Source organism: Panthera onca, chromosome E2 (genome assembly GCF_046562875.1).
Source record: "Panthera onca isolate mPanOnc1 chromosome E2, mPanOnc1 haplotype 2, whole genome shotgun sequence".
Classification (NCBI taxonomy): Eukaryota; Metazoa; Chordata; class Mammalia; order Carnivora; family Felidae; genus Panthera; species Panthera onca.
Genome location: NC_138353.1, coordinates 22,297,226 through 22,320,526, shown reverse-complemented (window position 1 = coordinate 22,320,526; position 23,301 = coordinate 22,297,226). Strand labels below are relative to the sequence as shown.

General features: G+C 49.2%; 1 protein-coding gene across 6 annotated transcripts in view; it reads left to right on the top strand.

Annotated features, from left to right (window-relative positions):
- The window catches only part of ZNF536 (zinc finger protein 536), a 436,349-nt gene that overhangs the window by 55,336 nt on the left and 357,712 nt on the right, over window positions 1–23,301 (top strand). For 4 of the 6 annotated variants that reach the window (XM_060650870.2, XM_060650865.2, XM_060650867.3 and 1 more), the window contains exon 2: window positions 1,279–1,348. The exons of 1 other annotated variant lie outside the window; for it this stretch is intronic. The gene's annotated coding sequence lies outside the window, so the exon portion shown is untranslated. Of the gene's footprint in view, window positions 1–498; window positions 803–1,278; window positions 1,349–23,301 lie in introns of those variants that run through there. One more of the 6 variants, XM_060650866.3, reaches the window with a different exon arrangement.

Genomic DNA, 23,301 nt, shown 5'->3' with positions numbered 1-23,301 from the left:
CTGTGCTGACAGCTCAGAACCTGGAGCCTCCTTCGGATTCTGTGTTTCTGTCTCTCTCTCTGCCCCTCCCGGGCTCACACTTGGTCTCTCTCTCTTTGTCAAACATAAAAAAAAATTTAAAAAAATTTTTTAAAGACAAATTGCCGTGTCCCTGTTACACTTTGAGGAAACATTTTCAGCACTCGGTCAGCAAACACTTTTTTTGGTTGCCAGAAATCAATCTTGGAAGTTAGATGGAATGTTGTAAGCCAGCGGTTTCGTATCCAAATTTTGTCATCATGGACTGGGGCAGCCACTGCAGGCTCTCTGAGTGCAACTTCTGGTTTCCCATTTGTAGACACACCCTCGAACCCCTACTGGAATTTCACTTCTATAATATCAGAATGCGCAACTTCGGGGTCAGTAAAATGTAACTTACCGAGAGGGAACTTTTGCTTGCCCTGTAAAATCCTTCTTGTAAATTGGATTCCGAATTGCACTGGACCAGGTGTGGTTGGACCCAAGGAGTGGACTGCAGATCACACGCTGGGGCTTGGCTTGATCACCCCAGCCCACTGCTCCGGGACCACCGTGGGCTGGCATCTGGGCTTTCTATCTAGGCCCCCGTCTTGTCCGAGGGTGCCATCGTGGATGGGACTTACTTTAGCAGTGAGACAGGAGAGAGTAAAGTGCCTAACTGGCTCCTGCTTTCCTGGTCTTGGTTCAGGAGAGAGGACCCTGAGGCCACACGACACCCCAGAGCCTGGGCCGGCTGCAGATTCCTGGTTTGGATGCACTGAATGCGGCCCTGGCCACTGAACAGGTGTGGTCAATTGAAATTTGGGTGGAGTTGTGGTCTACTGAAGGGGGGTCCTTAAATCGGAGAGAGAAGGGAACCCCTGAGGACTTCCTCAGTTCCTCAACCTTTAGAATTCTAAAGAGAGAGTGAGGGAAAGAGAGAAAGAGAGAGAGAGACAGAGACAGAGAGCGGGAGCTCTCTTATTTGCCTATTTCTTCTGTCCCATCTGGAGAAGAAATGGTTAGATGCCCCGCCCCCTTCTCTTTTTGCAGGTGGCAGTTTCCCATTAAAAGGAGCTGAGCAAATTGGGTTTATCGCAGCAAAGGTCACATAGTTCCCATTTTTAAATTGCTCAATGAATTGGGGCAGTGGGGCTATTAAATGTTGTTAGACTCTTGACTAGCCTGGCAAATTGTTACCTTGGATGAATGCTGTTTACCTGTCTTATTGAAGTCGATATGTCCGACCTGCAGGATTGCTAACAGGCCTTATTTTTTCAGTTCCTGCCCACCACGGCTTTAAGAATACCCTTCAGCCAGGAGGGAGCTCCGTTGCTTTAAGACTTGCCTGGTAAGGAACATCGTTTTGTAGTTCGTTGAACTGGTGTCTGTCTGTGAGTCTGTGGCTTGTCCAGGCCGCCCTGTCTGGGTTACAGACCCCTGTGCTGGGGAAGTGTTTTCCCAGCTAGTCCCTTTTCCTCCCTGGACTGAGATGGGTTCCAGAGAAGCTTCCGGATTCGAAATTCCCCTGGACTCGAGCGTGGGTCCCAGGTCTCCTAGGTGGGATGAGCGTCTGATGTCAAGACATGCCCAGAAAGTCTCAGGATGGGGCCACCGGCGGGGCAGGGCCCTGCAAGGTTGACTTCTTTCTCTGGGTGACAGCCTTAAGACTCGCCGCCCACACCAGCTGGCGGCTGGGACGGGAGCGGGTGCGGCTGCTGCCCAAAGCCACGTGGCCCCACGCGAGCACCACCTGCGGCCCGTTTCCCCATCACCCACCGAGTGGGGCCGGGGCCCAGCCCGGTCTTGGAGGACACTTGTCCCAGAGCGGCTTTGTGTTTGTCGTCTCAGACTCAAGATCCCAGACTCAGTAATGGAGTGTTTTCCTGGCATCGAAGCGGATAAAAACTTAAAATGCAAACGAGGGGGCACTGCTGCATTTGATGTCTGCACCCGCCTCGTCGGAGCTGGCCGCGATATCTCTGTAAACTCACCCTCAGATCTCATTAGCCCAGAGCCCACCTCCTCCTGACCATGGGCCTCAGAGGTCACTACACAACCGGGGAAATTGATAGCGGAATTATGCGCTCAGAAATTAATTTTACATTGTACCGAATATATATTTTTTTATTGTGACTTTATCTCGTTGAGAAAGTGCTTACTTCCGATTTTGTGGATATTAGTGACCATGGATTACTTTTATTTTGGTCTTTACACAACAGTTATATTAGAAATTTGCTGTTTTATTCTTACCTTCTTAGTAAAAATCCTTTTATCACACAATGGGTAATTTATATCCATTACCAGGGCTTTCAATCCTTTTCAGTGGGGCTGTCAGCGCCGTTGGCACAGTAATGATTAATGTGATCTAATAATAGTGTGCCATTATATTACCTTAGTAAAACATGTACCAACATCCTATTCGGATCTACCAAATTCATAGCTTCCTATAATATTTTTGTTGAAAGACAGGATTACTATTTTTCAAAGCTGATTTTTTCCCCTTTAACATATTTAATGAAATTCACAATTCTCTGCCTTAGTAATCCAGGCATGTGATTGGGTTCAGCGGGTACATTTGACATCTGTAGGTAGTGTTGTGATTTGTCAGGGAGCGGTTGGACAGTCTCAGGGCCCTGCCGCCAGCAGATCCTGGGTTGTTTTGCCTTGAAGAAAAAAAAAAATTCTGGGTTTCCAGCCTCTTCTGACTTGTAATAAGGAAGGTGTGTGTTCGCTCAAAAGGCAAAAGAGGAAGTAATTTGGCTCAAAGAGCCCTTTCTTCCTCTCCAGTTTTATCCTTTCCTCTGTCACCTGCCTTGGTCTGCGGGTGAACAGGAGAGTAGCAAAGCCAGTGGAAGCAGCTTCAAACCCTCTATCTCTGGCTCAGCCTCTTTGAATCAAAAGCGGGGGTTCTCAGCCTCGGCGCTTTGACATTTGGGCCGGGTGAGTCTTTGCTGTGGGGACCAGCCTGTGCATCGTAGGGGTTTAGCAGCACCCTGGCCCTCACCCACCAGATGCCAACTGCATACCCGGTTCCCCCCACTGTGACAACCAAAAATGTCTCCTGACACTACCAAGTGTCCCCTGGGGGGCACAGCCATCCCTGCTTGAGAGCCACTGGTCTAATGTGATGGGAACACAAGCAGATTGGTTTTGGAGGGTGGGAGAATTCCAGCTGGAGTTACAGAGTTTGGGGGTGCTTCTTTGGGGCATCTTTGGCTTTGGGAGGGGAGCTGTGTGGGCGAAGGCGACACACCGCGTCCTTTTCCTGGCTGAAACCCAGCCGCCTTACTTCTTTCTCCTCCCGCCTCTGTCACAGAGCCTGGCCCCAGCAAGGGTCTGAATCTTAGCTTCTTCCACTTAAATCCCATTATAATCACGCTCGTGATTGATAACATTCCACCTTTTCAAAAGGCTTTAAAATCTGTGTCAACCAAGGATGACATTATTGTAGCGCGGGCGAGATGTATTCAAACAATTACACACTCAAATCAAAGTGGGAAGGTTTGTCCTTCTATTTTGATGCCTTTGTGACGTGGCTTTCGCCAGCGCCTCGGCCCCACAGCCCCCGAAACCTTCAGCAGGGAAATGCATGGGAAGGAACAGGTTTTGCCCTTGAGATCACTCAGCTCTGAAAACAGTTTGATATTTGGGCTTCTTAGGGCTGGAGGGTAGGGGAGGCAAGAGAGGTTGTTGAGCACAGGAGAGAGAGAGAGCGAGAAAACAAGAGAGAGATATCCTTGCTTTTGATTCAGAACAAAAATTACTGCTGCAACATTGGCTCGAGATATGCAATCAACTGAAATCAGGAAAAGTATTTTGAATACAAAATTTATATTGAAATACTTGAATCTCGATACTTGTGCACCCACATACATGTATATATTTAAATCAAGGAAGAGAAGACGAAAAATAAAGCTTTTGTCATAAAAATATTGCTTGTAGTATTTGCCCTCAAATGATTTCTGCCACATCAGAATACATTTTTGTACTGTTAGCATTTCCATAGAAGACACTCTTGTTTGCTTTCACAACTGATCCTTGATGATAACAACAAGTGAAGAAATGGCTCTGATTTACCTTTGTTTTAGGTGGATTTCAAATGCATTGTGGTGTTTGGTGCAGGAAGCATTTTGGTGACCCACCCCTCCTTTACTGGTTTTGCTCTGTCTCTCCCACTACAGCATAAAGCTGGTAAGAGCAGGGCCTTGAGTGTGATCTTCAGTGTTGCTTTTCTTTTTCCTGAAATGGTGTCCGATGCAGAATAGGTTCTCAATAAAACTGGTGACTGACAGGATGGATGGATAGATGGGTGGTTGAAGAGGTGGATGTATGGATGTATGGATGTATGGATGGATGTATGGATGGGTGGATGGATGGATGGGTGGATAGATGGATGGATGAATAGATAGATGAGTGGATGGATGGATGGATAGATGGGTGGTTGAATAGATGGATGGATGGATGGATGGATAGATGGGTGGATGGATGGATGGATAGATGGGTGGTTGAATATGTGGATGGATGGATGGATGGATAGATGGTGGATGGATGGATGGATAGATAGATGGGTAGATGGATGGATGGGTGGATAGATGGTGGATGGATGGATGGATGGATAGATAGATGGGTGGTTGAATAGGTGGATGGATGGATGGATAGATGGGTGGTTGAATAGGTGGATGGATGGATGGATAGATGGGTGGTTGAATAGGTGGATGGATGGATGGATAGATGGGTGATTAAATAGGTGGATGGATGGATGGATGGATAGATGGGTGGATGGATGGATAGATGGGTGGGTTGATGGATAAATGGATAGGCAGATAGATGGAGTTTTATCTCAAACCTGAATAAGATCTTAGAATAGTAGGCCTAGCAGTCCAAATGAAATCCCACTTTTTACCATCTCTTTACTCCTTGCCCTCTTAAGCATTTTTTTTTACACTAAAGTGGTCAGTTTTACAAAAATACTGTCATTATGTCTTCTTTTCAATCCAGTTTTTAAAATAGAAAAATATGTCTAGGGCCATGCTGGGCCATCTCTGTACATGAGTGCCATGTTGTGTGAACATCTGTAGATATTCCATGAAGGCACATACACAGTAAGACTGAGACTGAATACACAGAGGCAGAGTAGGAAAAGGTGACCTCTTTCAGTGTGGCGCAAGGAGTTTATGAGGCTCAGAAGACTTCCTGTCCAGATGACTAGTTGTGTGTCTCCTGGGCAAGACTCTAATTTATATTGTATTTCATGTTCTTCTAGAGGTTCTCATGTGTCCTCTTCAGGTTTGCCATGCTCGATCTGGGTGGGACTGGCCAGTGCCCGGCCGTGTGGGGTCAGCCATCCTGAGGAGACAGGCTGAGGCTCTGAGCGCCGGGTCTCCCAAGTCCAGATCTCTGAGCGCTGGGGCTCCCAAGTCCAGATACAGCACACACTGTGTATTGGAAAACTTATTCCCGTGGATGAGGGTGAAAAGTCGCCCCATGCTTGGCTTACAAATTATTGCACAATGAACGTCATAGCCGTACCAGGATGGAAGTAATAACAAGGAGAGAGAGAAATGACCCCGAGACCTGGCAACCCATCACAAAGATGTGGACTCTGGAGCCAGGTTTCCTGGGGTAGAACCCTGGCTCCCCCACTCACCGGCTGTGTGACTGTGTCTCGGGGGACTTAGCCTCAGTTTTCTCATCTGTAAATTGGGAATGACAATAATGACAACCTAGTAGATTATACAACTAGTCTATGTAATGTGCTTAAAACAATGCCCAGCTCCAAGTAGGCATTCAACACACGTGTGACTCCTGCTATTGTTTTCATTCTCTCTGCTTCGTCATCTTTTCCCCTCTCTCTCTATTTATTCAAGATTAAGGAAAGTATAGTCCATTTTCAGATAATTAGCCTTTTCCCCTCAGACTCATACCAGAGCTAGGAACCCCCCGGTGCTGCCAGGCGTGCGGTCTCCTCGGCACCCCCTGGGGACCGTAGTGGTTAGCAAGTTCAGAGAGCGTCAGAAAGGTGGTGAGTTTCCGAAGTCAGCTTCCCCTTTGTGAAGGAGCATTGTTGACACACCACTGGGGTTTGGGATTTACTTGGTGTTCGGGGAGCGCATTCCTGGGATGGATGCCACGCGGTCATGGTGGGTGGGAACAGCCAGCTCTTGAAAGGGAGGGGAGCTTTGTGGCTTTTCTGTCCCACCCCCTTGTGAGTGAGGCTGCTTTGCATCATGGCCCAGTTTTGTATTTTAAGCGTCCACTGAAATTTAACGTTTTGCTTTTGGTTTATTATGTATGCAAGTATCTTGCTGATAAATACATGTGTAATTGTACCATCGTAACCACTGCTAGTCAGCGACAACATATAATTAAAGTCACCCTTGTAGTCATTGAACTTTTCCATCCCTGGCAAGATCGCTGACCACTCCAAGCAGAGTGTGCCCCCATGTATGAGCCATGTGCCTGCCTGTGTGGCCTTGCCCCCCTCCTGGCCCCCAGGACACCCCAGCGCACCTTAGGGCATGTCCTCACATATGCACTGGGGACTTCCCTTGGACAGTGGGGTGCTGGACGGAAGAGTAGGGTTGTAGAGCCTGGAGGTGCCTCTGTGTTTGTGTCCGTGCCCAGATGATAATTGCGTCCAGAGTGGGTGCTTGGTAGACTTGAATGAATAATCTTAAAAAGCCCTTCATTTGCCTCTGAGCTCTCTTTTCACATATAACGGGTACCCTTCCCCTCATTTCCCTTCTTTGGGGTGATGCCTTACTCCATTGCTTTTATGCCCTATGCCAGGGCTTGGTAAACTCTGGCCTGTGGGTCATACCCAGCACACTGCCTATTTTGGTTTTTTTTGTAACATTAAAAAAAACTTTTAAAACCTGTAATGGAATACACATATCTTTTGCTATTACAAGTTTAACGTTTTTAGGGCCACCTGGGTGGCTCTGTCGGTTGGGTGTCTGACTTCGGCTCAGGTCCTGATCTCGCGGCTTATGGGTTGGGGTCTCGCGTCGGGCTCTGTGTTGGCAGCTCGGAGCCTGGGGGCCTGCTTTGGGTTCTGTGTCTCCCTCTCTCTGCCTCTTCCCCGGTTCACACACACACACACACACACACTCTCTCTCTCTTTCTCTCTCAAAAATAAATAAACATTAAAGAATAATCTAAAAAGGTTAACATTTTTCAAGTGCACTGAAAGTTCAGTGGCGCTAAGTACACTCACTATTGTGCAACCATCTACCATCCACCCCAGAACTTTTTCATCGTCCCAAGCAAATTCTGTATCCAATAAACAGTAACTCCCTATAACTTACTCCCTCCAGCCCCTGGAAAGCACCATTCCGCTTTCTGTCTCTCTAAATTTCTGTCTCTCTAAATTTGACTATTCGAGCTATCTCCTATGGGTGGACTCATACTGTACTTGTTCTTTTGTGACTGGCTCTATTTTGTTTAGCGTAATGTCCTCGAGGTTCATCCACGGTGTGGCCTGTGACAGGACTTCTTTTCTTTTTAAGGCTGAATAATATTCCACTGTGTGTGTGTGTGTGTCTGTCTGTGTATACACACCACATATTGTTTATCCATTCATACGTCAGTGGACACTTGGGTGTCCGTGTCTTGGCTATTGTGAATAATGCTATAAACATGGGCATACAAATATTTCTTCAAGACCCTGCTTTCGATTCTTTTGGATGTATCCCCAGAAGTTGGATTGCTGGATCATACGGTAGCTCTACTTTTAAGTTTTTAGGAACCTCCATACTGTTCTCCATAGCTGCTATACCATTTTACATCCCCGGTGACGGTGCACGAGGATTTCAATTTCTCCGCACCCTTCCCAACACTTGCTGTCTGAATTTTTGATGGTAACCATCCTAATGGGTGTGAGCTGATAGCTCATTGTGGGTTCTGCCTGTTTTTGTTTTTTTTTTATAGCTTATGAGCTAAGGATGGCTCTTACATTTCTAAACGATTGAGAAAAATCAAAAGAAAAACAATGTCCCGTGACACATGAAAAGTATATGAAATTCAGACTTCAGTGTTCATAAGAAGATTTTCTAGGCATCCAGCCTATTCCCATTCATTTATGGATCACCTGTGGCTGCTTTCACGCTGTAATGGCAGAGTTGGGTGCTTGGGACAGAGGCTGTGTGACCTGCCTATGGTATTTCTCGCCTGGCCCTTTACAGGATGCGTTGGCCAGCCCTGCCCTGTGCTAAGACCTTGCTGCCCCTCAACTTGTTTAACCCCCTTAGCGACCCACTATGCAGACCAAGAAACTGAGGCTCAGCAGACATAGCTGACTTGCACAAGTGCCGCATCCGAACATGGCTAAACCAGCAGGCACGTGCCTGTCCCTGTGACCCCACATCTGGTGATTGTCACCATCACCATGAGCACCAACCTTTGGAGATTGCTCTTCATAGGGAACACTTACCAGGGCTTCAGTGAGCCTGAGGTCAGGTCCTAGTTGAAAAAAAAATATTATTAAGATGGGATGTCATTGCGAGAGGGGGCAAATTAAGGGAGAGAATGAAGGTGACAGGTGGTACCAGGTGAGCTGAACTTCCCTTTATTCCTTCTGTTTGATTTCTAAGACCTCCGCCCTGTGCTGCGGGCACAGTGAGCTTTCGGCTCTGCTGAAGAAGGAGGTAGTTTGAGGATGCCTGTGTGTCTACATGCGCAGCATTTCCTTGGGATTAGAAGGAAGGCTAAGCCAATCGATAACTTCTTCTTGCATTAAAAAAGTGAATTATTTTCCTAACCCAGAGGAAAGAAAACCAGGGTATACAGGCGAACATGTTGATTGATTCTTTTCCCTTCATTCTTTTGATCGCATGCTGTTTGGCATGAATCCTAGCGTAGATATCCTCGCTGGCCCCAAATCTTTTCCTCCTAACATGGAGATCTGCTGTCCCGTCTCCCAGGGACCGTCTCGGCCGCCCCTTTTGCACCTCTGGCTCAGATGGTCAGCTGCTGCTACTGAGGCAGCAAGCAGCTGTCTCCCTGCCTCCTTTCCTCCTGGCCTCCCTTGCGGTCCACCGGGATGTGTGGACTTGGTACCAGGAACCTTCTGGCATTTTTCCGTGTGGAGGACAACGTGCGGATAGTTATTCGTTCTTTCTCCAATGGAGAGAAATGTCTTAGTTGATTTTACGTATTTGTGCACGTTACGGAAATAAGCCATCAGTCCAAGTTTAGGGAATGTTGGGGGGCTCCGGGGAATGGTTGGTCTTGGGTCTGTCTCAAGCAAAGCGATGTGGTTCCCCTGCTATGTTCGGGAACGTGTGACCTTGCCCCTCCCCCCAGTCACTACTGCACTTCAACAGTAGGCTTCGTGCAGTTGTGGTGTGGTACACAGCGGTGTTTTCCGTGAACTCTTGGCTGTGACTTAAGCCCAGCAGAGCTGAGTTCCTACCCTTATGGTTTTCTGGCACAATTCACTTTGCACAAAGGAAGGTATGAGAATCTGAGCCGTGGGATGATAATGTGGCCGGCATGGTATAGCGCGTTGCAAGAAGGACTGCCGTGACTTTGGATTTTGAGTTTCATGCTTGAAAATCTGCAGTGGTGCCTGAAGCAAGGAGCCTGGGCCTCGTGGGTGCTTGGGAGACGTTCAAGGAATGACCTGGGCTGGAAATTGCGTTGTGCCTGAGAGTAAGTGGGAGAAGAGAGTGATAACGTGCTTTGGAAAAGGGGGTATCTGTGACTTTTATTTTTCCGTTTAAAGATAAAGTTTGGGCCTTGGCCTGGTCTTGGTGGCTGCCTGCCCATAGTCCAGGAGTTGGTAGTACCGTGGCCCACGGATGCCTCTGGCCCTGGATGTTCTGCGTCTTCTGGCCCTGACTGGCCTTTTCTCTTGGTTACTCTGCTGACTGGCAGCTCAGCCTTTATCAGGGGTCCCTGTGCCCAGCCCTGGTGGGTGAGATGTGACCCTCGACACTGAGGGCTTGCAGCCCAGAGGAGAGGAAACTTTGATTGCAGTGGGTGTGTGTGTGTGTGCACACGCATGCGTGTGTGTGGCAACGTGCAGGGATGTATGTGTTGAATTTTCCCTACCCCAAAGACTTTTTTATTTTCTTCCTGGAATACAGCAAGAAGATAATCAAATTCTCCTCATGTTCATGTATGTGGATTATTTCATGTCTAAGACCCTCTTATGAGCGAGCTAGGCTCAACAGTATTGTGTTTTATTAAAAATACAACTTAAGACAGTGTTGACAGTAGAAAGATGAGTTTGGTGCATGCTGGAATCATCCCTCAAACTTGTTTCTCCTTTCTCGGCCCCAGTGTATGTGTGTTTAAACGTGACTTCAATGATTCTGGACACGGAACGTCCCCGATATGATCAGGCTTCCAGTAACAAGCCGGTGAGTGGCAAAAGTCTTCATGAATGGCAACCGTGCCCTCGAGAAGGCATTTTGGGAATTTGTAAGATGCCCAGTGGAACCCATGCCACCTCAGACACCTGTTAGCAACAGCTTCCTCCTATAGGCAGCTTCCTCCCCTCTCGTCTGAGGCCTCAGACTGAAGGCTGAGAGAAGGCTCCAAAGGAAGGTTGAGGCAAGCCCCCGTGTTTGGCTGGGGGCTGTGTGGGCAAGGGAAGAAGGACCAGCCTGGGTGTGAGGACACTGTTTAGATTCTCTACCTGCTGCAGTAACCAGGGTGATCTGGGGAGTCTCGGGCTATGCCCAGCCTCAGGTTTGCACCCAGCGGGTAAAGAGTTTGGACCACATGGTGCCCGTGTTTCTTTCCAAATCTTAAGCAGACTCACCTAGAGCAGGTGTCAGTTATAGACACACCGTGCTGGGATTGTGGTTAATGTGGATTCTGACTCTGGGTCTGGGGGCCAGAGAGCCACACACATACCTGACAGGCTCCCAGGCCATGCTGCTGCTCCCGGGAGCTGCCAGGGGCTAGATGGTGATTCTCCGCCTTGGCTACGGATCTGTAGTGCCTGGGGAGCATCTGAGACCCACCAGAGTCTGGACTCCACCCCAGACCAATCAAGTCAGCTGTACAATCAGGTTGAGCCGCTGCCCTAGGGAGCTCAATGGATCTTCAGCTGACTTGAGAGTAGTATCACAGTCACCCGGAGGGCTGGTGAAAACAGAAATCCACATTTTCTGATTCTGAAGGTCTGAGGTGGGGTCGAAGAACTTGCATTTCCCACAAGCTCGAGGCAAGACTTGCAATCATGGGATGGTGACTGTTTCTTCTCCAACTGAGAGAATAACCAGGCAGGTTTCTCTTGTCCTCTTTGCTGCCAGGTGTGGCCCTGTTTGCCCCTCATCCTGCCCTGTCCTCCAGTGAGTCTTTCAAACACGCTTTTTGGCCCTAAAAGCTCACACCTGTAGGGGGTTCTGGCCTCAGCTTGGGATGAAATCAAACGTGGCAGCTGTGAGTGACTGCTGACTGTTTACCAAGTGCCAGGCACTGTCCTGGTTGTGTATGCATGATCTCATTTAATCCTTGCAAGGATCTCACGCAAAAAGCACTGTCATTATCTCATGCTGTGTCCCGAGTGCCCGATGCTGCCTTCCAGAGAGAGCCTGTGTAGGCCACAGGGACAGTTGTAGAGGCTGAGGGATGTGAGAATCGCTTGTCGGGAAGTCCAGTGGAGTGTGGCCACCCAGATCAGGCCTATTGTTGTTGTGGGAGGAGAGCAGAGCAGGACCCCGTTCTCTGCAGGGCCAGGTGCCCACTGCCCCGCTGGGCCAGGTGATAACTCAGAGCCCCCGACTGCCCTTCGGAAGAAGTCACCGTGGCGGTTCTTCTTGGTCATGGCCCCAGGTGACCAAGACCTCCCGGGGACACTGGCCAGTGGGCTTCCTCCCGAGGGAGGCCCCCTTCCTTTAGCCCTTAACTGTGCAGAAGTATCTGGGAGGAGAGTCTGGGAACCAGCCACCAGCCAGGAAAAGGGCTGATGGGTGGGAAGGTCTTGCCACGGCGGCTGCTACTTCCCATGGCAGAGTGCTGTCTGGGGCAGCCCCCCGCTTGCTGTCTGCCCTGGCACCCCGGGGTCGGTGAGGCGTCCAGCAAAGCAGGTTGTTGCCGACATGTGGTGTCAGAGCTACTCTGCTCCCCGTTCACCTCGTGTGCTCGAGGCAGAGTTGGCGGGGGAGGGAGGCACACGTGGACACGCGGTCTTCCCTGCGGCATCCGGGCCCGGTGGGGGGCTATGGTGTCCGTTAGCCCCACTGTTGTTCTCACACCTGCGCTGGGGTCCCCTGGTGGGCCTCGGGCCTCGGGCTTTAGAGCTGGAGTTTGGTGGCAGGGAGAAGACAGCACAGCAAAGCGACTGTGGAGGTGTTTGAGAGGCCCCCCGAGGCCCCAGCCAGGGAGAGGCTCCCAGTGGCCAGGACTGGGCTGCTTCCTTTTCGCTGCAGACACTGAGACCCTCCCCACAGCGCTTCCCAAACCGCCATGAAGCCCAGTCCAAAGTCAGGCAGAGTATCTTCCCTTGTCTGCGTTCTGTCTTCAGCATTCAACTAGATGGTTCTTTATTTAAAAAAAAATTTTTTTTTAATGTTTTTTTTTTTTTTTTTTGAGGAAGAGAGAGGAGAGAGAGAGAGAGAGAGAGACAGAGCATGAGCAGGGGAGGGGCAGAGAGAGAGAGAGGGGCAGAGACACAGAATCTGAAGCAGTCTCAGGCTCTGAGCTGTCAGCACAGAGCCCAACGCGGGGCTCGAACCCACAAACCGTGAGATCATGACCTGAGCCAAAGTCAGATGCTTAACCGACTGAGCCACCCAGGCACCCCTTTAAAAATTTTTTTTAATGTTTATTTATTTTTGAGGAAGAGTGTTTTTTAAATTAACTTATTTGAGAGAGAGAGAGAGAGCAGGGAAGGAGCAGAGAGAGAGGGAGAGAGAATCCCAGGCAGGCTCCACACTGTCAGCACTGAGCCCAGCCCAGGGCTTGAACTCACAAACCGTGAGATCAAGATCTGAGCTGAAACCAAGAGTCGGGACGCTTAACCCACTGAGCCACCCAAGCGTTCCGCGACTAGATGGCTCTAGGGGAAGGCTGGTTTGCAGACCCTCCTGTGATGTTACTAGGCACCTTGTTGCTGGTGTCTTCCACTTATGATTATTTATTTACTCTCCTAGTATATACTCGGCAAAGACATACACGGGAAAGTTTATACCCAGCTTAACGCAATTTCTACGTAAGCGATTTTCTTAATAGAACACGTTTGACCTGAAGCCACTTGCTTTTTGAACCTTTGAGTGTTTTATGACTGAGCTTTAAAAAGGTTGTTGAGTTCAGGCGGCTGACACGTTCTGGAAGGGGGCTGGGAGAGCAGAGAAACCTTTCCCAAGCGGAGACACAGGTGACAGCTACTGGGTGGGTGGGCATTCCTGTGTCCACAGGGTCAGACTGGGAGGTAGCTAAGGGATTCTCCACTCAGATAACATCTTAGAATCTGTGGAGCGGGTGGCCGCTTGGGAGAAGGAGTGGCTGCGTGCCGGGTGAACCTCTCCCCAGAGAGCCTTTTCTCCAGGTCAAAGGAACAGTCGGGTGTGTGCCTTGTTACACTGTGTATACACTGCACGGGGAGCTAGGGTGTCGGCAGTAGGTCTCCTGGCCTTGAGACAGCGCCCTCTGGGACTTGAGTTTTTCACGTGGATCTGCTCACCAGCAATCCTACGACGCCCTCCCAGCACCCCTTCCCATTTAGGATAGTGGTCAATTCCGGACACCCATTAGGAACCAAGGAAGCATTGGCACATACTCTGAATGAAGCCCAGCGCCCCCCACCCCCACCCCCAGGTGGCCTCTGGACCAGAGGAGGCACGCCCATGGTGTCCCCCTGTGGGTCACACCCCACATCACTAGCTGTGCAGGACAGCACTCTTCCTTTACCGGTCGTGCAGTGCAGAGCACGGGCGTGCCCGGGGAGGGCCTGGCCCAGAATGTGGAGTTGGAGTGTCGTGCCTCCTCCAGGGTTTGTCAGAGGGAGGTCTTATTTGTGCCGGGACCGGGCTGTGCAACCAGCCACCCTCCTGACGGCCGTCTGCTTGAGGGTCTCCAATGCTGGTAGCTCTAGGGTGGGGACCTTGATAACCACGAAAGACCAATTTCCTGACTCCTTCATCTTGTCTCACCCCAAAGACAGTCTTTCAGAATCTGGGAAGCATGGGCCAGGGAACTGCTGGTTTTGGAATTACTGGGAGGACTGTTTCAAGTGCAGGTTACCGGGCCCAGACCTAGCGGTTGTGCTGGTCTGGAAACGGGTCGGGGTGCGGGCGGGGTGTCTCCATTCCTCACAAGCCCCTTTGGCAGTGCAGTGCCCTGGGATCATATTAATGTTGAATCTAAATTTTAGTGGATGGGCGGTGTCCCAGCCTGGACCTTGGATGACTAGATTCTAGTAGCTTCTTTCTTCTCAGCTGAGGGACTTTGGGTCAAACATTTTGAGTTCCTGGACCTCAGTTTTCTCACCATAAAAAAAGAGAAATTAGGTCTCTATAGTTCCTCAGAGACCTTCCGATTCGGAAGTTCTAGCACATTAAAAATAATCTGCATTTTCGGCCTAGCGAGTTACGGTTTCCCCTGAAGGGGGCCTGGAAAAGAAAGTCTCCAGCTTGAGAGTGTGGGCTTTGGGTGTGAGGCCAAGGTTATAAAGGTAGCCTCCGTGAGAGAATCATTTCTATTTTATTGAAATTGCTGATTTTAATCGCCCTGGATGCTCCCTTGGTAAAAAATTATAATTCTCTGTAAATTATGAATACCTTGAAATTCACAAATTCTATCACTTTTGTGATTGGCAACATTAAATGGCAACAGCTCATTTAAATAAGCAACATCTGGACATTATTATTTTTAGGGATTTTTCATCTGTTGATTTAAAAATCTGGGGCCTTTATGAATCTTGCATGAATATTCCTTTATATTCACATCTACCATCAAGACACAAAGAAATAGCCAAAAAATATCGTCCAGTGGTTCTTTGATGCAGTGCATGTGTTTTTTAAACAACAAATCCATTGTGAATGAGAGGAGATACAAAATAGCCTGCCTGGGAGTGTAGGTGAGGGGACAGCTTGATATTCTAAGAGCCAGAATAGCCTGACGATTCAAAGCCACAGTAGGAAGAAGGTTTTGGTTTTATATGTAATAATAAAACATTTTAAAATAACAATATAATTTTGGACTGATGCTATCCGAATATGGTATTCGCTATTTCTCAGAATAATCCAATTTAGAACAATGTATTCTGAGCAGGTTTGGTAAAAATAGGTCTATCATCCCATGGTGTAAGGTAATGCATTAATTTTTATGAGTGACTTATGGAGATGTACAACTCGGTTAAGAGTTAGGATAAACATAATATTCCTTAATTAATCCATTATGCCATAGTACACATGTGCCATTTTTATTACCTTAAAAATGAAAAATGTCAAAAAAGGAAATTGCTGCTTTTTTTATATCAAAAAAGCCTTTTTTGAAAAATCATAAAATGTCTAATCTAATTCACCATATAATACTAATGAGCTTAACAAGCCATCTCAATGCACAGTTTAGGATAAAAGGTCATCAGTTTCTGGCAGTCAAATTCAGAACTTTTGTAGATGAGACAAAAACCTTTCAGCACCAAATATCGGAAATGGCATTTGTGATTAGAAGCGTTATTAATAGCTATTTGTTAATAATGTCGTCGAGTTTTAGAAATTCACATTATATGCCCCCCGCCTGGCCCCGCATTTTCTAAAGCTCATGGCTGTGGATGCCAGGAGCATTTGTGCAGTGCGGGCATATCCCCCCTGAATCTGGTTGACTTGTTGGCCATCCCGGATCTGAGCGACGTTGACCCCGGGGACACACACACACACACACACACACACACACACACGGGAGCTGGTGTTGTGAAACAGCCCTCAGTTTCCTCAAATCTCTCTGAATCCCTTACACTTAGTTTTTGGTGTCTCTCTGCCCTCCACGCTGTGTTCCTGTCCTCTGTATGTGTCCCCATCATTGGTCTGCTGTGTCTTTTGTCTCCTCACAGAATGGGCCGTTAGGAGGCACATCCCGGCACCTCGGGCGGTGGGGCACAAGGTGGCTGCAGTCCGCCTCGTTATGGAAAAGAATTGCCTGGTGGGTTGAGGGAATGGCCAACAGCGGACCGGAATCATGAAGCTGAAAGTAATATTGCCGACTGGAGGTCATTTTTCCCAACTGAGGGGCAATAGTTTGCCACTATAAACTGCACATTGCAGTCAGTATATGTTTTATTAAACCATTTAAGGAACTTGGGAGCCATTTCATTTAAACTTCCTGCTTGATGGAGCTCAGGGCCGAGCCCAGAGCAGCTCACGAAAGAGGCCTGGAGTCATTTGCAGAAGAGATATCCCGAGTGCCCAGCAGGATGCACCGTGATGGGGGAGCCTGGCCAGGGCTGTACCCAGCGCTTCTGGAACTCGTCAGCACGTGAGTGCGTGAGCGTGAGCGTGTGTGCGTGAGTTCTAGTCCCGGCTCTGCCACTCCCCAGCTCTGTGACCTTGGTCAGATCTCTGAGTCTCTCCAGGACTGTTTCTGCTGCTGTAAAATGAGGAGACTGGATTCGATGTGAGAGGCAGGGTCCCTTCCAGCTCCTTGATTCTCTGAAATGCAGGGCTGTCAGTGGGTCCCCCCTGGAACTGTGGCACTGGGACCCCCATCAGGCCCCCGGCGTTCACACTGTCCTGCCCGAGGAGGCATTCTTGCCGTGATGTTTTGATGGGCTCTGGGACGGTGCCCCTCTGGTCCAGTGGCAATGTGTGTGTTCTCAGTAGAGAGAGGGAAAGGGACAGTAGCATGTGGATCTCACACGATACAGGAATAACCTGTGCGTGGGGAGATAGGAGCCGTGGTAAGCACCGTGCCTGGGGTCAGAACACAGGGTTCCAGGACCACTCTGACTGTGGCTCGCTGAGCAGCTCACCGCCCTCCTCTGAGCCTCAGTTATTCTGTCTGTGCAATGGGGTGAGAGTGATGCTGCTCATACCCCCTGCCCCCAGCCTGAGAAGGTCCAGTGGTTGGGCCTTGTAAGCTGTAAAGCGTTACAGAAATGTTGGTTTTTATCATTATTGACAACTTCCTGATCATAATTGCATGTGTGTGGATTCTGTATCCACAGTTTGTGCCCGGTGGATAAGGGAGCCCAGAAGTTGGCTGTTTTATTTTTAAAAGTAATTAACAGGATGGAATCTGGCATTTTGGCTTTCTCAGCCCTAACTGGTGGTCTTTAGTAGGTGGCCTTAATTCTACAAAGTTATATAACCAAATCTTTTGTCTAATTGGTGACTATATTTAGGAGGTAGAGAAATATGTGAGCTATTCGTTTCGATTAAATTTTTTATTATGCACTCTGCATTTGGATTGACAACTATTAATATTAAAGAGCTTGGCCAAATTGAAATTTGTATTGCTGGAGAGACTTAAATATAATGTATGATGCTGAAAAAAAAGCCCGGGGAAATATGGGAATTACCAGGCTGGGTGCAGACAGGGCCCTGCCAGGTGCCGTGTGCGCTGGGCAAAACCAGCCTCACCCCTGCTGGCTGCAGAGGGAGGCGTGTGGAGGGGCTCCGCAGAGCCACTGACTGAGATACTGTCCTGGAGATGACTCAGTAAAGACGTAGAGCAATTTTGGGCATGGAATACAAATCATTATCTCTAATAATTGTTTGTGTAGAGTATTTTCTCCATCACTAATAAGAAGGCCTGGGGGGAAGGGGGAGAAGGTCTTTCTTAAACAGGTTACAAGTGTCACCAGTGTAATGAGGGGGCCCCAGTTTCTTCAGAAGCCCCCAAACAGGTTATATTGATGTTCTGCAAGTCTGTGGGAGGTCCTGCAGGTGGGAGGACTCAAGGCCACAGCCACGGTTGGGGGGGGGGGATGTGGGACCAGGGGGAACCCAGTTCTGACTCTGCTGCAGGCACCCCTGGGGCTTGGACCCAGGGTTTTCTGTCTTTGGGGCTCGGTCCCCTCTAACAGTGCCTGTGGCCTTCCCCAGTGCACTAGCTTGTCACATGCAGGATTGTAGAAGATTTGCACAAAGGCCAGGGGGGTGTAGAGATGGGGACTCAGATGGGGGAAGTGGGGTGTTTGTACATGCAGCCTCTGAGCACAGACCCGGGGCCAGAACTCCGCTCTAGAACTCAGTTTGTGGGACACTGTCAAGTGGAAGTATCCTCTTTTGGAGTCTACAACTCTACAGAGCTGAGGGTGTGGCTGCAGCCCATGCACCACGGGCTTCTGATTCTGTTAGCCGCTCCTTGCATACTCCAGGCACCTCCACCTTCCACATGTGCCCTCTGTCTGGAAGGTCAACTTGTCCCCATCCTCCAGGCAGACTCCCCAGTGGCCCAGGCTGAAGAGTGTCCCTCTGCAGCGTCTTCGCACTCTCCTGTGAGATTGCTGTGCCCGAGGCTCGTCTTTGCCCACACTGTACCCCCCAAGGGCGGGGCTGTGCTGCCCTCCCCTGTCTGCACCTACACATTGAGGGCACTCAGTACGTCCACATGCCCCAGATACAGCTCGCCAGATCTGGCAAAGGAAGGGCAGGTCATGATCTTACACTTAGTTTATGCCATTTCCCCCCCACTGGACTATAAACTCTATTTCCCCTGTGATTTTTACATAACTTTTCCAGACATTGGGAGCTGAAATATGTAGGGACACTTCCATTAACAGGGCTGCTCAAAGAATCGTGGTTCTGATTCATTGGATTATATGGACGCCTGAGGTTTTTACCAGCACACGGTTTGATTCCAGATGCTTTGGTTATGAGGTCCGGGTCGAGAAATGTTTTCTGAGGACTGGCTGGGGTCCCACGTCTCCTGGAATGGGGAAGGGCCCTGCCCCTCTTCTCCTCTCCGTCTCCATGCGCGCTTTGTCTCCCAGACATGACCCCGGGCTCCTGGAGGGTGGGACCCGGTCCTCGTCATGCCTGTTCCTCGAAGCCGGTTAGCTGGGTGGCTGGTGCCTCTGTGCCCTTGATGGGTTCTGTGTGGTGCTGAGATACATGTGAAGCCACAGGTGGGAGGGCACTGGCGGGCCGGCTGAGGACTTCCCCATCATGGCCTCCAGAGGAGCTAATTTCTCACTAAATTTCCACGATCAGCTGGGTTCACAGTTTCTCTGGAAAGCTGACAACCTAGTGGTTGTCTTTGAAAGGAGAGGCTAGTTCCCGTTTGTTTTTTGACACCCGTGTAGCCGGGAATAGCAGATGCTGTCAGGGCCCCACAGCCACACAGCCGCCCGCCGCTTCTGAAGGCAAGAATATGGACCCTGCCTGGGGCTGCTCTCACCACTGTGTGTGCGTCTGTGTGTGTGTCATGCATGTGCGTGTGTGTACATGGCCAGAAGGGCGGGCAGCGCATGCCTCCGGGGCACCTCTCCATCAGTGCTGGGTCAGGAGCTGGTGGGTGGACACCCAGCCTTTTCCTGCCTTGGTTGGGACAGCTTGGAGTGGGTCTTACTCAGTGTCTCGGAGCATCCCAGTGGGCCCAGTTGCCCTCAGCCCAGTGCCCTCCTTGCTCACGTTGTGTTGGCTTCCTTGCTTTCTCACTTCTCCACTAGCCCTTCCTGGGATCACCTCCCACCCAGACCCCTGCTCTTAGAGCTTTATCTCAGGGCCCTCTTAGGAAACACAGCTCGGCACCCCGGGGATGGCCTGCAGAGCTGATGGATGCCATTCAAAACTGGTTCACTTACGCTTCCTTCAGTTGAGCCTCCCGGAAGCCCCTGAGAGGAGGAATGGAAGCCTTAACCCATTCTCCAGATGGGAAAGCTGAAGCTCAGAGAATCTTGGAGCTGGGGCCTGATGTATAGAGCCTGCCCCCCCCCCCCATTTGGCTGACTCAACACAGGGGAGACTGGCTCGCTGGGCTCTCGGGGTCTCCCCCTGCCAGCGAGGGAGGAGGGAGGAACAATTTCCCTGAGAAAGTTGGGGCTGAGAGGCGAGGTGACCAGATAAGGTTCCTGAGCAGTGCTTTGCTCTGCTGGGTCTGGAATGAAAGCGGCAGGGGAAGGCTGTGGGGGCCGCTTACAGAAGATGAAAGGCCTGGGCACACGGCACTGCTCCCTCACAGCAGCCAGCCTGGCAGGGTACTTGCCCCAGTGCCTCACGTCTTCCTCCCCAGTTTGGGGAAATCACGAGCAACAGAATAGCCCATGTGTTCCTAATGGGGTGGACAGGACTTGTAGGAGGAAAGGCAGATTTGTATCTGCCCGCCATTGACAGGGGTGCCTCCTCCATCAGAGGAGGGGTCCATGGCCTCTGGGGAGCTCCTGGCTGTTCCTTACCTCTGGATTGGGGAGACCGCTTGAGGAAAACAGACATCTCGGTTCCCACCGTTTGTTCTTTTGAAGTTCTGCAGACTTTCAAATTAAGAGCCCAAGAAATTACCCAGAGAGGAGTGGGGAGGCCTGAGGCCTAGGAGGCAGGTGGCCGGGGAACTCATTTCTCATCGGTTCCAGGGCCTGAGACTGCACTTGCTTCTTGCTGGGTCTTGGTTCCCCAAGATGGGGTGGATGGTATGAGGTCCCCGCTCCAGTCAGGGTCATGGAGGAAACCTGAAAGGAGCTTGAGCTGGCGGGGAGCCTGGGGACACCTGCTGGGAGTGGAGGAGACTCTGCCTGGGTCGATACCCCTGCCAGACCCATAGAGGACCCGGCCTGGACATCCCAGCTCCCCCATTTGCGTGGGGGAGGGTGGAGAGTCCTCTGTCATTTAGGCAGATGAAGGGCTTGACAAATGGAAGTGTGCGTTGACAGTGAGCATCTGGGTCTTGAAAGGGAGCATGAGCTCTGGCTGTTCAGGGGCCTTAGTCTTGAGCCCCAAGATAAACCCTTGTGCCCCAGCCTCCTCCATCACAGAGAAGCTGCGTTGGTGTTTTCTCTGCTTTTCTCAGAACCCAGATGGGGGCTGGGAACTGAACATCTGCATTGGGTGGGGCCTGCCCCATATTCTTCTGGCCAGGTGGGGTCCATTTGGTGACCCCAGGTCTGGGCCTGGGGGTCAAGGTTCAGGAGCCCACCTCCGGTCACCTGGAGGGCTCTTCCAGGGAGGATTGGGTCTATGACCAAGGCAGGGATCTGGGGGCCATCTGTTCCGGCCCCTCCTTGACGTTGGCCGGACGTCAGGCAGGAGTGGCCCATGTGAGCGGGGAGAGGTTTATGCCCTCGAGTGCCCTCCCTTTGCTTTGGAGCCTGGGCCAGACACGGTGGGTCCTCTTAACATATGTATTGATTTGATTTGGCAGAGGGTCATATCAGTTTCTTGCCCTCCAAATTTTAATATCATATTCATTTATAATGCCCACTGCGACAGACACATGTTCACATCATTCACCCATTTATTCATTTGCTCAGGAAATCTGTGTGTTGAGTAATTGTTTTGCCTTATTGGCAGTTTTAATTCTACATTCCTTTTTTTCCCCCCAAAAGGTCAGTGGCTTACTAGCTGACCAGGCCCGTGTGTACGTTCCCTGGAGAGGCATTTTTGTGAAGAGATGCTCATTTGCATTGGTCAGACTTTAGCCTTGCACTTCCCTCCTCTCTTGTCTTGAATCGACACCTTGGAATTCTTAGGACTCACCGGGGCCCCTTCCTTGTCTTTCTGCCGTCATATTTCTTGGTTTCACACTGGGGCCATCTGACTGCACAGTCTTCTGCTTGTTTGTTTCAGGTTAAGATCTAAAGACTCATGAGATAACATATCAAAATGGAGATGGAGTCTTGGGCTTGTTAGGTTCTTACCTCAAATATGGAAACTCTCGGGGTCTCAGAGTTGGGCATACCCAGTTTGGGACATCTATGGGTTTGTTTTTGGCTTTTGCTTAAAAGTGCACGTGATCCATAGTGAATGCTGAGCCTGTGATTGTGACGGGCAACCTGGAAAAGATGGTTAGGAGTTGTGTTAGGAAGAAGATGGCAGTGTTCTGGAAAGCCTAGTTCCAGTAAAGTTACTTGTGAGCTGAAATGTTCAAAGTGCAGAGATCTATAGTCTAGTGTGTTATTTTATGGTAACTTTTCTATGCAGCTGTGTTTGCTGCAGAAATTCACATTTCTGTGTGGAACACTGAATGAAATATGAATGTGCTTTTTACAATTTAGTACTTTTAATAAAGGATTTGTGAGCAAAGAGCTTAAGTACAAGAACCACAAAACATATAGATAAAAATATAGCCATAATCACACATCAGCCCCCAGAAAATTCATTACGTAGAGAACATCAGTAATTGAGAGAAGTTGAGAGAACTGACAAAAAAATAATATATATGCCCGGAATTCTAAAGGCATGAATCCTTTTAGTTGGGATCAGGCCTTCTGAGTTCTCTGGGGAGGGTGTTTTATTAACAGCGGACGCTTTACTTGGAAGGATGTAATTTATGAGCTTTGAATTCACGCGGCAACATGAATTTGGATTTGGGTTTCTGGGAGAAGTTTACAATTAGTTCCCTCATATATATTTACAGCTTTGAAGAATATTTGAAGTTAAAATAATTTAAATACTTTACCTTTTTTTTTTTTTTTTTTTTTTTTTTTTTTTAAACCTAGCCACTGCTGAGGAGGCATGGCTGTTGTGTTCAGGTGTTACTGTTTCCTTATTAGAAACTTCTGTTTGGGGTCTCAGAGCAGACCCCCGGGTGGGGACTAACAGAAGGTTAGTTAGGAAGGTGTGCTTTCCTCTTTTCCTTTTCTACTCCACCAGTGCAACCAAGACCTTCCTCCTTCACTCGGGACCCCTTCTCCTTACACATTGCTTTTGCTTTATAACTTTTAGGAATCGTCAGTAGGCTGTAATCTCTCTGGTTTTCCTTTTTCTATTAAAATACAGTAAGAACTTGATTATGTGTTTCAGTATTTCTCAGCCTGACCCACAAGTAGAACCAGCGACAATGATTTAGTTATTGGCTCATGTTTATTGCCAATGCAATAAGGTTGTGGCGTCTGACATTTTCTTCTCACTATGTTGAAGCTTTTAGCGAGTTGCTCTTTTTACCCAGAAAGCAGCAGAACTTGGCCTCTCTTTGCAGATGGGTTACACATTCCTTTAACACTAGCATGCTCCCCTAACCTTCCTGGGTGGCTTTCGATGACTTAAACACAGTAATTGGCATGGAGGTCTGAAGCTTTATTTTATGATATTAAATCATTCTTTTCTGGAAACAGAAATCTGCAAAGTATACCGTTCATTATGTGAAGGCCTGTATTAACACGGGCTCTGGCTGATGGATGGTGATGTCCCGGAGAACTTAGGAAACACATCTCGAGGGAGGTGCCCTCTCTCACCTTTGGAGGCAAGTGTTAGA